Below are 15,996 nucleotides of genomic sequence, written 5' to 3'. Positions count from 1 at the left end.
CTACCCTCGGCGTGGGTCCATGGTGCGGCCGGCAGGGCAATGGCGGCCCTGCCACCCTCATCAGGCGCCGCGTGACAGGGCACTCCATCATCTTGAGCGCGGGCGTATAGGGGGAGGGGAAGCCAGGCGGAGGCCTCGATTGCCAAGGCCTGGCCACCTCATGCCCCGCGCTGGCATCGTCGGGGAAGCGGAGCCGTTTCCTCGGCAGGAGAGGGTCAGGCCCCTCCCTCGGAGCCTTTTCCTTCTCTGCCGCAGAGTAGCTCCTGATTGGCGCCATGGGAGCAAGATGGAGAGGAGAAGAAGCAGGAGAGAGAGAGACGGGCAGGGGCTTATCCGCTCCCACATTTATAGCCAGGAGAAGGTAAATCGTTGTCCTCCCATGATTTCTAGTAATGATGGTCCTCTCTGCATGCAGCATGCAGTTGTCAAGTCAAGTAGTTGCTGAGGCAGCATGGGGAAGCGGAGTCGCCCACGTCCAATCAATTGCCACATGTCATCAAGGCGCAGGCGGTTAGGGCCCGCGGCGCTCCGCACTTGCCCTTTGGCTTCGCCTGGAAGCCAAGTCCGAGCGCGCCTTGGGCCCGGGGGCTACTGTCGGCGTCCTGGATTTGGGGGTATCCAGTCCTGCCCGACTGCGGCCCACCGCATGGCATCGTCGACGGCCTGGTACGGCCCAGCTTCAACCCCAACACCACAAGATCCTCGTGAGGGGCCAAGCCTCGCGAGGCGGACGACGCCAAGACCCCCGAAGGAAGTGGCCTCCTCAGGAGGGCTCCTGAGGGGCGGAGAGTTCTATGCAGCTACCTCACGAGGCTCAGCTGACGTGAGCCATGACAACCAAGGCTAGGCGGGCGCCAGGCGGGCGCAGAGCGCATGTTTCCTCTTTGGTGCAAGGGAGGCAAGCCATAGGCATGGAGTCCCAAGGAATCAGCCAAAGGTTTCCATTCTGGTGCAACAAGACTAAGACCGCCAGGACGGTAGGACGGAGGTCATCAACGATTCCACTACAGCGTCACGACCAGAGGCTTTTCGTAGGCGAAGACTACTTTTTTCAGGATAGACTGTACTACATGTCCCCTTTCAAATCCCGCAGTTGTGGAATCCCTTCCCTCTCATATTTGGGAAGAGGAGCAAGGCCACTATATGTAGGACTTAGCCACCACCATAGTGGGGGATCAGACCCATTCTCACCCGACCACCACACCAGCTCAAGAACACCTCACCTCCTGAGGCTTGTTCATCCACCGTACTAGTTCATCCATAGCCCCTCGAGGCAATCCACCACACCACACTGGATTAGGGTATTACACCACAATGGTGGCCCGAACCAGTATAAATCTCTGTGTCTTTGTGTCTCTCTGAGCTCAACGCACTAGGCTTAGGAGGATCGCGAGTAGGCAGGCTGGGCAGGTTGAGATCTCCGCACGCACCCCAGAGTTTGAACCTCTCAAGGGTTGCCGGATCCCCAAATTCGACATGCTCTATGCTCTGTGTTGCTTAATTTGTGGATCATGTGCTCTATGCTCGGTGTTGCTTAATTTGTGGATCATGTCAGTTTTGTACACTTTTAGTTTCTTCTGTTTCGTCAGACAACACCGACCGCAGAAGAAAAAAAACCGTAGTTCTAGGGCCCAAATTGAAACCTTTTAAACTAAGCTCTGGTTGGGCCATCTCAGTGCATTGAGTGTCGAAGGCCCACAAAGATAAAAGAGGCCAACAAAATAGTGCACGCGCTAGCTCTGTTTTTTTCCTTGATTATTGCCATGCCAAACATAAATACATCCTCCTTCTTAGTTTATAGGACATGCACGCAGTTTTAGGTTAATAATTTAACTAGCTAAATATGTATTATATGTGATGAAAAATATATGTTTAGAAACTACATCCGCTTAAGTATCTAGAGGTATATTTTGGTGACATATTACACATATTTAATTTGTCAAATCGATGACCTAGAACCAAGCGCATGCCCTATAAACCGGGATGGAGAGACTAGTGCATATGGTAAATCGATTTATTGTTGGACTTGCCCATGTCAAATTAGTTTGTACATACCGTGGCAATTTCCTTGATTTTTGGGTCCCTTGATTTTTTTGAGAGCATGTCAGACTTAATTATGTAGATCATGATATCCATCTGAAACCACGTCTAAAATAAATTCCGGTGGCACCATTAGCCACCATATCCATCTAGAGAGCATGTCTAGGGGTCGGCTACGACACCATATCCATCTACAGAGCATGTCTACGGCCCGGCTATGGCACCATATCCACCTACCGATATCTCACCTAGCAAGCATACATCCATAACATAGAGGTGTTAGAAAGTAGCAACCATATATAGCATACTTCTTACATAAAACATAGGGTGCCCTAACACATATCATAGGCCACAAACTATACAAAAGTTAGCCTGTTTTTGTTCATACAATATACGGAATAGGGCCACCAACAATTCAAAAAAATTAGCTGGTTTTCATTGAGGGATACCCTTTCATTGATTGATTTAGCAGAAGGGCTCGTGTACAACACCATATCCATGTAGCGATATCTCACGTCAAATAAGATAGAAATAGCAAGCAAAACACATATAACCAACGACATATCAAATAGTATCAAATAAGGGTAGCAAACATAACATAGTTCTTAGGGGATAACACGACAGAGATTAATAGTTCACGGTACAACCAACGACATAATAAGATATAAATATATAAAAGATAAAAAGCCCTAACATCCTATGGCAAGACAAGCTCACGAGACCGGGCCTTCACCACCATCTTCACTGCGCCTCTCTTCACCGCTCCTCCTCTCCATGCCGTCCTGGCCAATGTAGTAGGGGAGGCTGTGCATACCGCCGCGGGTGGGGAAGATGCAGTCGAAGTTTGTGAAGATGTTATGGGTTGTGAATGCGATGAATTCGCATCCACACCAAAACACCTTGCCGAGGAGGTAGTACGCATCAAATCTTTTGGTGAAGGTGACGGTGAGCCCTATCGGCGGAGTCCTGGAGTTTGGACGCACTTCCTCCAGTCGGAACATCACCGGCGAGCCCGCCGGGAGGTGGGCGAAGCCCGCACGGAAGAACCACTCGGCAAACCCCCTTGCACCCCTCCAGCGTGAGAACGCCCACACGCAGAGCGTCCTCTCCATGACGACGCTGGCCGGATACCGTCTCTCCGGCACGGTCGGTGGGAGCTCAAAGGTGGGGCCGTTGTACTGCATCCTCGCTGCTTTGAGAGTGCCATGGGTTTGGGTGAAGAAGAGAAGGGGGCGGCGCAAATCAATTTGTGGAGAAGGTCGAGGGGTGGTGGTTTAAATAGGGAAAGGGGAAGGGAAGGGGAGTGGCACCGACCGCGCTTTGGATTTGCTACGTTCAAACGAGCCGCGTCGATCAATATGCCACTTTAATTGCCACGTTGAATAGATGTGATTGGATCAAAAAGTGTGAAACAACGCTCTACATCGAGGAGACACGCATGCGAGATATTACGAACCAGCAGCAGCAACCGTCCCCGCGTCCATGCCGGCTCGCGTAAAAAAAAGGTCGGTCAGCGCATCATGGCGGCGGGCAGCGGCGCATGCAGGTCGGCTAGCTACATGCGTGCATGCATAACAAGCTTCTGTCGTTGCGGCACGCGCATGGCCCAATAGTCTAACCACGGCCCAACGGGCTAATAGTGGCACCGTCCGCCGCGATCCCACTCATTAGGTCCAACGGGCGACATAGTCAGCGTGGCCCCACTCGTCAAAGTTAATGGTCCAAGCACTGACCCGACGGCATCCACCGTTTGTGACCAGTCCTGAGGGTTTCGGGCAAGGGAGTTGGGAAAAGTGAGCAAAAGTTAAGAGCGTGGGGATGAATGAGTATGGCTAAGGAACCAGGGGCACAGATGTAAAAAACCCTTTTCTCAATTGCATCAACCTTGGCTTTTTCCACCTCAATGCCTCTTTCAGAAATTTTATGGACCAAAACAATACCTTCGTTAACCATAAAGTGGCACTTCTCCCAATTCAAGACAAGATTTGTTTGTTCACATCTCTGCAAAACTCGATCAAGATTGCTTAAACAATCATCAGAAGACTTCCCATAAACGGAAAAGTCATCCATGAAAACCTCAACAATCTTTTCACAAATATCAGAGAATATAGCAATCATACATATTTGAAAGGTAGAAGGTGCATTACATAAACCAAAAGGCATACGTCTATAAGGAAAAGTTCCAAAAGGACAAGTAAAAGTGGTCTTTTCTTGATCAGGTTGTAAAACAGGTATTTGTGAAAAACCACAATATCCATCAAGGAAGCAAAAATGTGTGTGCTTAGATAATCTTTCTAAGATTTGACTGATAAAAGGCAGAGGGTAATGATCTTTTCTAGTTGCTTTGTGTAGTTTTCTATAATCAATTACCATCCTATAGCCCGTGACAATTCTTTATGGAATGAGCTCATTCTTATCATTAGGAACAACAATAATACCTCCCTTCTTAGGAACACAATGAACAAGACTTACCAATCTACTATCAGCTATAGGATAGATTATACATGCTTCCAGAAGTTTCAATATTTCCGTTCTTACCACTTCTTTCATCTTTGGATTTAACCGACGTTGCTTATCAACAACGGGTTTGCATCAGGTTCCATATTAATCTTGTACTGACATAGAGTGGGACAAATGCCCTTAAGATCATCAAGAGTATATCCAATAGCAGCTCTATGCTTCCTTAGAACTTTCAATAATCTTTCTTCTTCATATTCTGAAAGGTTAGCACTAATAATAACATGATACATCTTTTTCTCATCAAGATAAGCATATTTCAAAGTGTGTGGCAATTGTTTTAATTTAAACACAGGATCACCTTTAGGTCGAGGAGGACCTCCTAGAGTTTCAATAGGCAAATTCTGTTTAAGTAGAGGTTGTTGTTCGAAAAAGATTCTATCTATTTCATTTCTTTCACGCATATGCAAATCATTTTCATGGTCTAGAAAATATTGTTCCAAAGGATCAATAGGAGGCACAACAATAGAAGCAAGACCAATAATTTCATCCTTACTAGGAAAATCTTTCTTATGAGGTTGTCTACTAAACTTGGAAAAATTAAATTCATGAGATTCATCACCAAAGCTAACACCAAAAGTTTGTTTCTCACAATCTATTTTAGCATTGACGGTGTTCAAGAAAGGTCTACCAAAAATAATGGGACAAAAGTCATCTTGTGGGGAGCTAAGAATGTGAAAATCAGTATGATATTTTATTTTCCCACATAGGACTTCAACATCTCTAAGAATCCCAATTGGTGATATAGTTTCTCTATTAGCAAGTTTAATGATGACATCTATGCCTTCTATTTCAGCAGGTGCTATTTCATCCTTTATTTCTTTATGTAAGGAAAAAGGAATAGCACTCACACTAGCACCTAGGTCACATAACCCATGATAACAGTGATCTCCTATCTTAACTGGGACAACATGCATGCCAACAACTGGTCTATGTTTATCCTTTTTATCAGGTTTGGCAATTCTAGAAGCTTCATCATAGAAGTAAATAACATGCCCATCAATATTATCGACTAAGAGATCTTTAGTCATAGCAACACTAGGTTCAACTCTGATTTGTTTAGATGGTTTGGGGGTTATAACATAACTTTTGTTAACCACAGTTGAAGCTTTAGCATGTTCCTTCATCCTAACAGGGAAAGGTGGTCTTTCAATATAAGCAGTGGGAACAACTGGATCAACATTGTAAATGATAGTTTCTACTTTAGCTTTTACCAGTTCTTTAACTTCTTTTTTAATAGGTGGGTGATATTTAAACCACTTCTCCTTAGGGAGATCAACATGAGTAGCAAAAGATTCACAGAAGGAAGCTACTATCTCAGAGTCAAGTCCATATTTAGTGCTAAACTTTTGAAAAGCATCGGTATTCATAAAAGATTTAACACAATCAAACTTAGGTTCAATACCTGACTCTTTACCTGCATCGATTTCCCAATCTTCAGAGTTGCGTTTAATTCTTTCTAAAAGATCCCACCCGAATTCAATAGTCTTCTTCATAAAAGAACCAGTACAAGAAGTATCGAGCATGGATTCATCATTACGAGAAAGCCGAGAATAAACATTCTGAATAATAATTTCTCTCGTGAGCTCGTGATTGGGGCAAGAATATAACATTGACTTAATCCTCCCCAAAGCTAGAGCGATACTTTCTCCTTCACGAGGCCAAAAATTATATATGTAATTCCGATCACGATGAACTAGATGCATAGGATAATTTTTTTGATGAAATTCCAATTTCAACCGATTCCAGTTCCAAGATCCAATATCATCGCATAGCCCATACCATGTCAATGCTTTTCCCTTCAAAGATCAAGGGAAAAGCTACTTCTTAGCTTCATCTCCGGGCAAACCTGCAAGCTAAAACAATCCACAAATTTCATCCACATATATCAAGTGCATGTTAGGATGTTTGGTTCCATCTCCTGCATAAGGATTAGCTAGCAGTTGTTCTACCATACCCGAAGGAATTTCATATTCAATATTTTCAGTAGGTTCAGTAGGTTGAGGGGCCACTAATTGTGGTTCCGATTTAGGTGAAGATACCCCGAACAAACCCCTTAAAGGATTGTTTTCCATAGTAGCAAGTGACAATAAATTTCAGCATGTAGTAATAATGTTTCCTTACCAATTTCCACTTACCAAAAGCGCTTCACTCCCCGGCAATGGCGCCAGAAAATAGTCTTGGTGACCCACAAGTATATGGGGTCAATTGTAGCCTTTTCGATAAGTAAGAGTGTCAAACCCAACGAGGAGCAGAAGGAAATGACAAGTGGTTTTCAGCAAGGTAATGTATGCAAGTGCTAAAATTGTAAGTAGCGGAGTAGTTTGATACCAAGATAATTTGTAACGAGTAAGCAACAATAGTAGTAACAAAAGTGCAGCAAGGTAGCCCAATCCTTTTGAGGCAAAGGACATGCCAAAACGTTCACTTATGATAGGCAAAGTGTTCTTGAGGGTACACGGGAATTTCATCTAGCCACTTTCATCATGTTGGCTTAATTCGTGTTCACTACTTTGATAATTTGATATGTGGGTGGACCGGTGCTTAGGTGATGTTCTTACTTGAACAAACCTCCTACTGGTGATTAACCCTCTCGCAAGCATCCGCAACTACGAGAAAAGTATTGAGAATAAATTCTAACCATAGCATTAAACTTTTGGATCCAATCGGTCCCTTACGGAATAGCGCATAAACTGGGGTTTAAGCTTCTGTCACTCTCACAACCCACCATCTAATAACTACTCCACAATGCATTCCCTTAGGCCCAAATATGGTGAAGAGTCATGTAGTCAACGTTCACATGACACCACTAAGAGAATGACAACATACATATCATCAAAATATCGAACACATATCAAGTTCACATGATTACTTGCAACATGATTTCTCCCGTGACCTCAAGAACGAAACAAACTACTCACAAATGATAATCATGCTCAAGATCACAGGGGTATTAAATAGCATAATGGATCTGAACATATAATCTTCCACCAAATAAACCATATAGTAATCAACTACAACATGTAATCAACACTACTAGTCACCCACAAGCACCAATAATCTATGGTTTTGGTACAAAGATTGAACACAAGAGGTGAACTAGGGTTTGAGAGGAGTTGGTGTTGTTGAAGATGTTGATGAAGATAGCCCTCCCCAAGACGGGAGAGTTGTTGGTGATGATGATGACGATGATCCCTCCGGAATCGCTCCGCCGGAGGGCAAAAGTGCTCCTGCCCAAGTTCCGCCTCGAGGCGGCGGTGCTTCATCCCAAAAGTCCTCTCTAGATTTTTTCTAGGTCAAAATGACTTATATACCAGAAGATGGGCACCAGAGGTGGGCCGAGCAGGGCAGGACCCACCAGGGCGCGCCTGGGCCTCCTGGCGTGCCCTTGTGGGTTTTGCCCACCCGGTGGCCCCCTCTGGTACTTATTGGCTCCAATAATTATTAAATATTCCATAAAAAATCCTCGGGAAGTTTCAACTCATTTGGAGTTGTGCAGAATAGGTAGCTTGACGTAGCTTTTTCAGGTCCAGATTTCCAGCTGCCAGAATCCTCCCCCTTTGTGTATACCTTGCATATTATGAGAGAAAAGGCATTAGAATTACTCCAAAAAGCATTATTATTATACAATAAAACATCCTAAATAGCAGTAGGAAAACATGATGCAAAATGGACGTATCAGGCGGTGGCGCCGGCTCCTGGTCAGAAGCCATGTCCAATGTCTGACTGTTGTCGTTGAGCTCGACGAGTTCGCTGGTGAGCCAGCATGTTCGGCTGCTGGAACGGACCGCTACCAAGTACGAGTATGACCGCCCTGGCCCACCCAGACCCCCTCCCTCGCCCGCGCGCGCTTTTTGCCCGAAAGGTCAGCGCCGCCCACGCCGCTTCCCAGTGTAGGCAATTGCTCTGCGTTCAAATGACACAAGTGTCATTCATCTGTCCATTTGCCGCCCACATTAATGATACACGGTTGCTGAGGCGGCTACTCCAGCGCCACCCGTCTATCCCTTTGCCACCCTGCCTTACTATGTAAACTGCTGTGCCGGCCATAGCCGCAGTCATCCGCCTCCGTTCCCTTGCTCCTGTCCACATGACTTCCACCATGGCTTCCTTGCACTCCAGCGCTCTTCGGGGTGGGTGTACGACAGACCAGAAGGAGATGGCAGACATTGCTACCAAATGGCTAGCCAGCAGGCAGCCGGAGGACGATGACGTCCCAATGGAGAACGTGGTAGTCGACGATCCAGCGCCACCCCCTCCTCCGCGCCATCCTCGCTGGTGCATTGCACCATGACCATTGGCGAGACCCGTGCCCAAACATGGACATGGTGAGGCAGAAGCGTGAGGAGCAGTTTCGGGAGGCGCATGACGATGCCTCCTACAACCAGCATGTCCTCCAGGAGCACCTACAGGCGGAGGAGCAGATCGCCGCGGAGCGGGCGGAGCATGCGGTGCTGCTCGAGTCGTACCGCTCCGCCCGCGAGAGACGCCTCGCGCACTAGGGGTACCGCATGCGGGTGGCGGAGGTTGCGGCCGCCTACAAAGAGGGCGATGAAGAGGGCGAGGCGCCGTTTGGCGAGACCGATGATGAGGCAGAGGACAATGCCGGCTCCGCCGAGGCCCCACCCCGCCGGAACCGAGGCAGAGGACCTTGCTGGCTTCAGTGAGGCCCTTCTTCGCCGAGGCCCCGCCCCGCCATAAACAAGTCAAAGGACATCGCCAGCTCTGCTGAGGCCCCTCCCCGTTGGCATCGAGGCAGAGGCCTTCGCCGGCTTCGGCGAGGCCCTCGCCCGACAACAATGAGGCAGAGGACATCGCTGGCTCCGCCCTGCCGGCAACTAGGGGGAGGATTTCCCCAGCTCCGCCCAGGCGGCGCCCCGTTGGCAACGAGACAGAGGACATCGCCGGTACTGTCGAGGCCCCGCCCCGCTGCCAATGAGGCCACGTCACACAGAAAACGAGGAAGAGTAGAACATGTTAGGTCTCCGCTGCTCGGGTCCAAGTAAGGCCACCACTGCTACCCTCCGGTTGAAGCCAAGCTTGGCGGATTGAGCATTGACAGTCGATTAGCTTCTTGGCGGCGACGTGTAGTCGGAGAGGTGTGCTGGAGAATAAGCTTCTGTTCGGCTCAACCGAACATGGGAAATGGGCGCCGGAGATTGTAGATTAGGTTAATTAATTATACCTCCAACAAACCCCTTTTTAGTTGAAGAATGTATGAAATGTAATGAAATCTAGCATGTTTATATGAAATCCGGCCATGTATGAATGAATTTAGTTCGATTAGTTCGAATTCTTGTATCACTGGCATTGGATGAACATGCAAAACAATATGTACTAGCATTATTCCCAAGACGCACAGTGATCACCTCGTTTGCAGTAGTTTCGCACGTACGAAAAGTTTGAGTAGCTTTTTAGTGTTCGTGTACATTGCAATCAAACTCACATGCCTGGCAATTCATATAGAACATTCAAAACAATCAATGATTTTGCATCTCAGTGATTCACATGTCAGAACCAATATTTACTTCACAACTAAAGAATAAAGGAAAATCGATCAAGATCCTACTGACAGCAAAGGGCGTTCCATTCTTAAATACCAACCGCATGATTTCTTGCTAACATCAGTAGCAAAATTTGACAAGGTTGTCCCATTCCAAAATATCAAATGCATGTCTTTGCGAACATCAATAAGCAAACTTTGACAAAGTTTTCCCATTCCAAAATATTAAATAACTACGATTGTGGAATGGGCGGGGTTTGCCATCAGTTCGGACATTGACATGTCACCTGGTGCTAAATAACCCAGCTGTTCTTTTTGAGCAGTTCCACTAAAATCAACCAACTTCGCGCGTAGCTTGTATGATTTCGCCTTTATATGTTGCAACTACTTGAACATATCTACACCTCCTTTCTTGTAGCTAATTTTGTGGTTGGAGGTGGAAATGAATGATTTGAGAACATTCGATGTTTTGTGCATGATGAATTATAATGGAGGGCACGAAAGCTGAGCATCCCTGTTTGCATAAATACAAAAAAGTGATTAGTATAAAGCAAACTGTTATCGGATTATGGGATCCGCAAACCCTTGAGAGGTTCGAACTCTGGGGTGCGTGCGTAGATCTCAACCTACCCAGCCTGCCTACTCGTGATCCTCCTAAGCCTAGCGCGTCGAGCTCAAAGGAACAAAGAGACACAACAGTTTATCCACATTCGGGCCACCCTTGTGGTTTAATACCCTACTCCAGCATTTTTGGTGGATTGCCTCGAAGGGCTGAGGATGGGCTAGTACAGTGGACGAACAAGCCTCAGGAGGTGAGGTGTTCTTGAGTTGGTGTGGTGTATGCTTGTTCTACTCGTTCTCCCCCCTCTATGGTGGTGGCTAGTCCTATTTATAGTGGCCTTGGTCCTCTTCCCAAATATGAGCGGAAAGGGATCCCACAATGGCCGGATTTGAAAGGGGACAAGTAGTACAGTCTATCCTGACAATAGTAGTCTTCGCCTGTGAAAAGCCTCAGGTCGTGACGCTGCGGTAGGCTCGTCGATGACCTCTGTCCTGCCGGCCTGGCGGTCTTGGTCTCGTTGCACTAGAATGGAAACCTTTGGCTGATTCCTCAGGACTCTGCACCTGTGGCTTGCCTCCTTTGCACCGAAGAGGAAACCTGCGCTCTGCGCCCACCTGGCGCCCGCCCGGCCTTGGTCGTCATGGCTCACGTCAGCTGAGCCTCGTGAGGTAACCTGCATAGAACTCTCCGCCCCTCAGGAGCCAGCCTGATGAGGCCGATTCCTTCGGGGGTCTTCGCGCTGCCCGCCTCGCGAGGCTTGTCCCCTCGCGAGGGTCTTGCGGTGTTGGTGTTGAAGCTAGGCCGTACTAGGCTGTTGATGGAGCACATGGTGGGCCACAGGCAGGCAGGGCTAGACACCCCCAAATCCAGGACGCCGACAGTAGCCCCCGGGCCCAAGGCGCGCTCGGACCTGGCTCCCAGGCGAAGCCAAAGGGCAGGTGTGGAGCGCCGCGGGCCCTAACCGCCTGCGGCCTTGGTGACACATGGCGATCGATGGGACGTGGGAGACTCCGCTTCCCCACGCGGCCTCGGCAACTACTTGACTTGACAACTGCATGCTGCGTGCAGAGAGAATCATCATTACTGGAGATCATGGGAGGCCGACGATTTACCTTTTCCCGGCTATAAATGTGCGGGTGGGCGGAGCCCCTGCCCATTTCTCTCTCATCTTGCTCCCATCTGCTTCTCTCCTTCTCGATCTTGCCTCCATGGCACCGATCAGAAGGTATTCCGCGGCTGAGAAGGGGAAGGCCCCTCGGGAGGGGCCCGACCCTCTCCCGTTGAAGAAACGGCTCCGCCTTCCTTGCGACGTTGGTGCGGGGCGAGAGGTGACCAGGCCTTGGCAATCGAGGCCTCCGCCTGGCTTCCCTCTTCCCATATACGCTCGCGCTCAGGACGAAGGAGTGCGCGGACGAGTGATGCCTGACGAAGGTGGCAAGGCTGCCATTGCCCTTCCATCCACACCACGGACCCATGCCGAGGGTAGCTCGCGCGAGTTTGTGGTATGGGCGGCGATGCCCCTCGACACCTGGATCCGACTCCCGTGGTTCTTTGCCAGCGAGCTGCCTCCAAGGGGGCCACTCGAGCTGTGGCTGCAGCAGGCTGGGTGCCGCAGCTCGGCAACCGGAGCCAAAGTGGACGTGGTGCCGGCCGGAGACGTATTCATCACTCGAGGATGGGGCGAGATCGCCCGGGCTTGCCGCGCAGAGGGAGCCCTGGCAATCCACTTCGAGTACGATGGTGCGGCCACCCTGTTCTTCAAGGTCCTCAACGAGGAGGGCGAACGGCTGGAGTGCTGCCCCGGAGGAGGCAGCTCGAGGGACGCCGCCACGGATGCTGGACCTGCTGCTGTCCCCTTCGGCGCTTCGTCCAACAGCAATGGCGACTCCTGGGAATCCAGCGACTCTCCAGAGCCCAGTTATTCTCCGGAGTCGAGCGACGACAGCTACGTGCCGCCGAGCTCCCGCTGAGGTCGCAACACAGCTGTGGCTGCCGCCCGGCGTCGTCGGCGATACTGTAGGGCCATGTAGTTGCTTTTCCTGCGCGAAATATGAAGATCAGCCCCCATGGGGTTTGTAAGGATCGGAACGCACTTAATATCAATGTTGTTTCTTTTGATTTCATGATGGATGCGCGTATTCCAGTTCGGATCGGTTCCTCCCTTTTCTTTTCCCTAGACAGCGTGGCGCTCTACGCCGACAGGACCCAATCCCCAGGCAGGCTTCGACCGTCGCTAGTATGCCAGGTGGCGATGCTGTGGTCAAGGCTAGGAGGTGAGCGGCCCAAGGTCTGGTAAGAGCTCGTGAGAAGCGATGCTCACGAGGTCCCCTTTGGCGTGCAAGCAGCTGCACAGAAAATCGAAAAGCGGAGTAGAACTGCCAAAGTGGAACTGCGAGGCGGGGCGTACGGGGAGCGAAACTGGTGCTGTAACGAGCAGAGACTTATCTTTTTGGTGTCTAGGTCCATTAGGGAGATGACGCTTGCCCTCGCGCCTGAAGTATCGTCGGGCGCAGCTTGCCTTGGCCACCTTCTTGCCTCACTCGCCTAGGTGCTCTATGTCCTCGGGACCCGTCCCTCGAGCGAGCTCAGCCGCCGCTGGTATGCCAGGTCGCGATGCCATGGTCAAGGCCATGGGGTGAGGGCTGGAGAGCCAGTAGGAGCTCCCGAGACGCGGTGCTTGGGAGGCCCCCCTTTAACGCGCAAGCGACTTGTGAGGCCAGATGGTGGTTGTTCAAGCCGACCCGTGGCCCAAACCGCTGGATGAACCTGCAGGTTGGATGACAGGAAAGACCGTGACCCCTGCGGTGCGGGCCTGGAGTAAGGGGTGTGAGACAAAGGCACCGAGGACCTGGCCAGGTGGTGCATGCAAAGCGGGCCGCGGACCAGAGCTCGATCCCCGGGTTTATCAGCGTTGCAGGGACGGACCCGAGCACAAGCGTCGTGCCGATGTGAGTATCATGAATCGACGCGGGAACGGTATTAGTTAGCACACATGAAGGGCCGTGAGGCGGTGGTCATGGAGTGACAATCATAGATAAACTCACAGAAATGATTAGATAGTCCTGGTGAATGCAAAACAATACATGCCGTAGGGCCAGACCCAAACGGCCTGGGGATGATGCAGCCTGAGGGGCGCCCCCATACTGAACGAACTAGAAAGATGTCACCTGGTACCGCTACTGAAGAGGTGTTGAAGTAGCGAAAAAACACGCGCCGCTGGAGCCATTCCTCATGAGCCGCTTGGGTGCCGAGCCTCGGGAGACTCGGAGGGACCGAGAGGCTCCTGAAGGTGCTCCTCCATCTCCGCCAGGACCGCCTGGTGCCTGGCCTCGCAGGCCGTCTGAGCGTCCCTCATGCAATGCTGGAACGCCTCAGCCGTGCCCGCCAGGCCGAATGGCATGTGGACGTAGCTGTGAGGCGGACCCTCGCATCGGCCGACACGAGATGGCCACATGAGCTGCCGAGACGCAGTCCTGTTGAGCCCGGGGATGTCGATGCAGACGCGGAACTCCTTACCCTCGCCGGGGCAGTGAGCTGCGCCACGCGGCAGGCGACGATCGCCTTGTAGGACCCTTCCTTCCTGAATCTCCTCGATTTCCTTGCTGATGAACTCCTGAACGCCTGGTGCCTCATGCCAGCTGCCTTCTCCTAGGAAGCGTGCTCCGAAGAGCGCCTCCACATGGTTCCCGAGCGCCTCCCTCACGACATTGGCTAGATCTGAGGCCCTCCAAAGGAGAGCCCCCGAGCCCAGCCTGAGAGGAGCACCGGGCGCGCCTTCCTATGCGATGGGTGAAGGTGCCGCTTCCGGAGGCGCGAGGCTCAACGCTGCGTCCTCGAGTGATGCTTCCTCACGAGACCCCTGTCCCAGCTGCAACTTCTTCATCTTGGGGGCGACCCCAGGAGGGAGGGTGCTGTCCTCGTCTTTGGGGTTCTCGACTACTACAGCTTGGAAGGCGTGCTCGAGGGAGCACACCGGATCCTTCTCTTGATAGGCGACCGTGATGACGCCGCCGTTTCGTGGCATCTTGAGGATGTTTTAGCCGTGGTGCGTGGTCGCCATGAACTTGGCCAGTGCTGGGCACCCTAGGATGGCGTTGTAGGGCAGGCGGATGTCGGCGACGTCGAAGTCGATGAGCTCAGTGTGGTAGTTGTTGCGCTCGCTGAAGGTGAAAGGGAGGCGGACCTGCCCGATCGGGTGTCGAACCGTCGGTCAGTCCTGAGAATGGCTTGGTGGGGTGAAGCTGGTAGTATGGCACCTGGAGTCTGTCAAACGTCTGAACAGATAGAACATTGAGCCCCGCTCCGCCATTGATGAGAGTCTTGCTGACGACCATGTTGCTGATGACGGGACAGCAGAGCATGGGGAGCGCGCCAGCGGTGGCCGCACACTTGAGCCGGTCTGAGGAGTCAAAGGTGATGGCGCACTTGGCCCACTTGAGAGGGCGAGTTGCTTCTGGCTTGGGGAGCGTTGCATTCACCTCACGCGCAAACTGCTTGAAGAATCGGTGGGAAGCCAGCGCCTGTGAGCCGCCCAAGATGCAGGCAATGGCCCGAGGCTCCTAGAAGCCCCCAGCCCCCTCGTCCTGGTGGTGATCCTCATTCCTTCTTGGCGGTGGAGGCACAGGAGGCAAAGCTGCGTTGCCCTGAGGGTGATCCTCATGAGGCTGCTCCCTCCAGTTGCCCTCGCGAGGCTGGCCCTGCCAGCGGTTCTCACGAGGCTGGTCGCGCCAGTCCTGACGATAGTCGCATCCATACCAGCGTCCTCCACCTCGGCCGCCTCCACGACTGTAGCCTCGATCGTTGTGCTCGGGGCGTCGACTGAGGCGCCTGTCGTGGAGGGTCCTGAGCTCCTGGCAGTCGTTGGTGTTGTGGCTGTGAACGTTGTGGAAGACGCAGAACGGCCGGTTGCTCTTCGACGACTCGGGGTGGTCGCAGCCGCGCTTCATCTCTGGCTCGGCCGCAACACGGCTGGCCCCTTGCACTTCATGTCCTTGGTCTTGGTCTTCTTGTCTTCTGGATCAGCGTTGGGGAGCTCGAGGAGGGAGAGGCGTCCCTCCTCAGCCCTTGCGCACTTGTTCGCCATGTTGAACATCTCCAGAGAGGTGCAGAGATCCTCGTGGATGGCGAGCTCCTCCATTTTGAAATCACGGACGCCATCGGTGAATGTGGAGATGATGGCCTCATCCGACAACTTGGGAATCTTGAGGCGAACATTGTTGAAGCGCTGGATATACTTCTGCAGGGTCTCTCTAGGTTGCTGCTTGATGCGGCGCAGGTCACCCGCGGCCGGCGGACGGTCGCGAGTGCCCTGGAAATTGGTGATGAAGCGGTCGCGCATCTCCTCCCAGGAAGAAACCGACCCCTCGGTCAGGTT

The sequence above is a fragment of the Triticum aestivum genome, chromosome 4D (assembly GCF_018294505.1).
Source record: "Triticum aestivum cultivar Chinese Spring chromosome 4D, IWGSC CS RefSeq v2.1, whole genome shotgun sequence".
Taxonomy (NCBI): domain Eukaryota; kingdom Viridiplantae; phylum Streptophyta; class Magnoliopsida; order Poales; family Poaceae; genus Triticum; species Triticum aestivum.
This window is presented reverse-complemented; position numbering follows the sequence as displayed.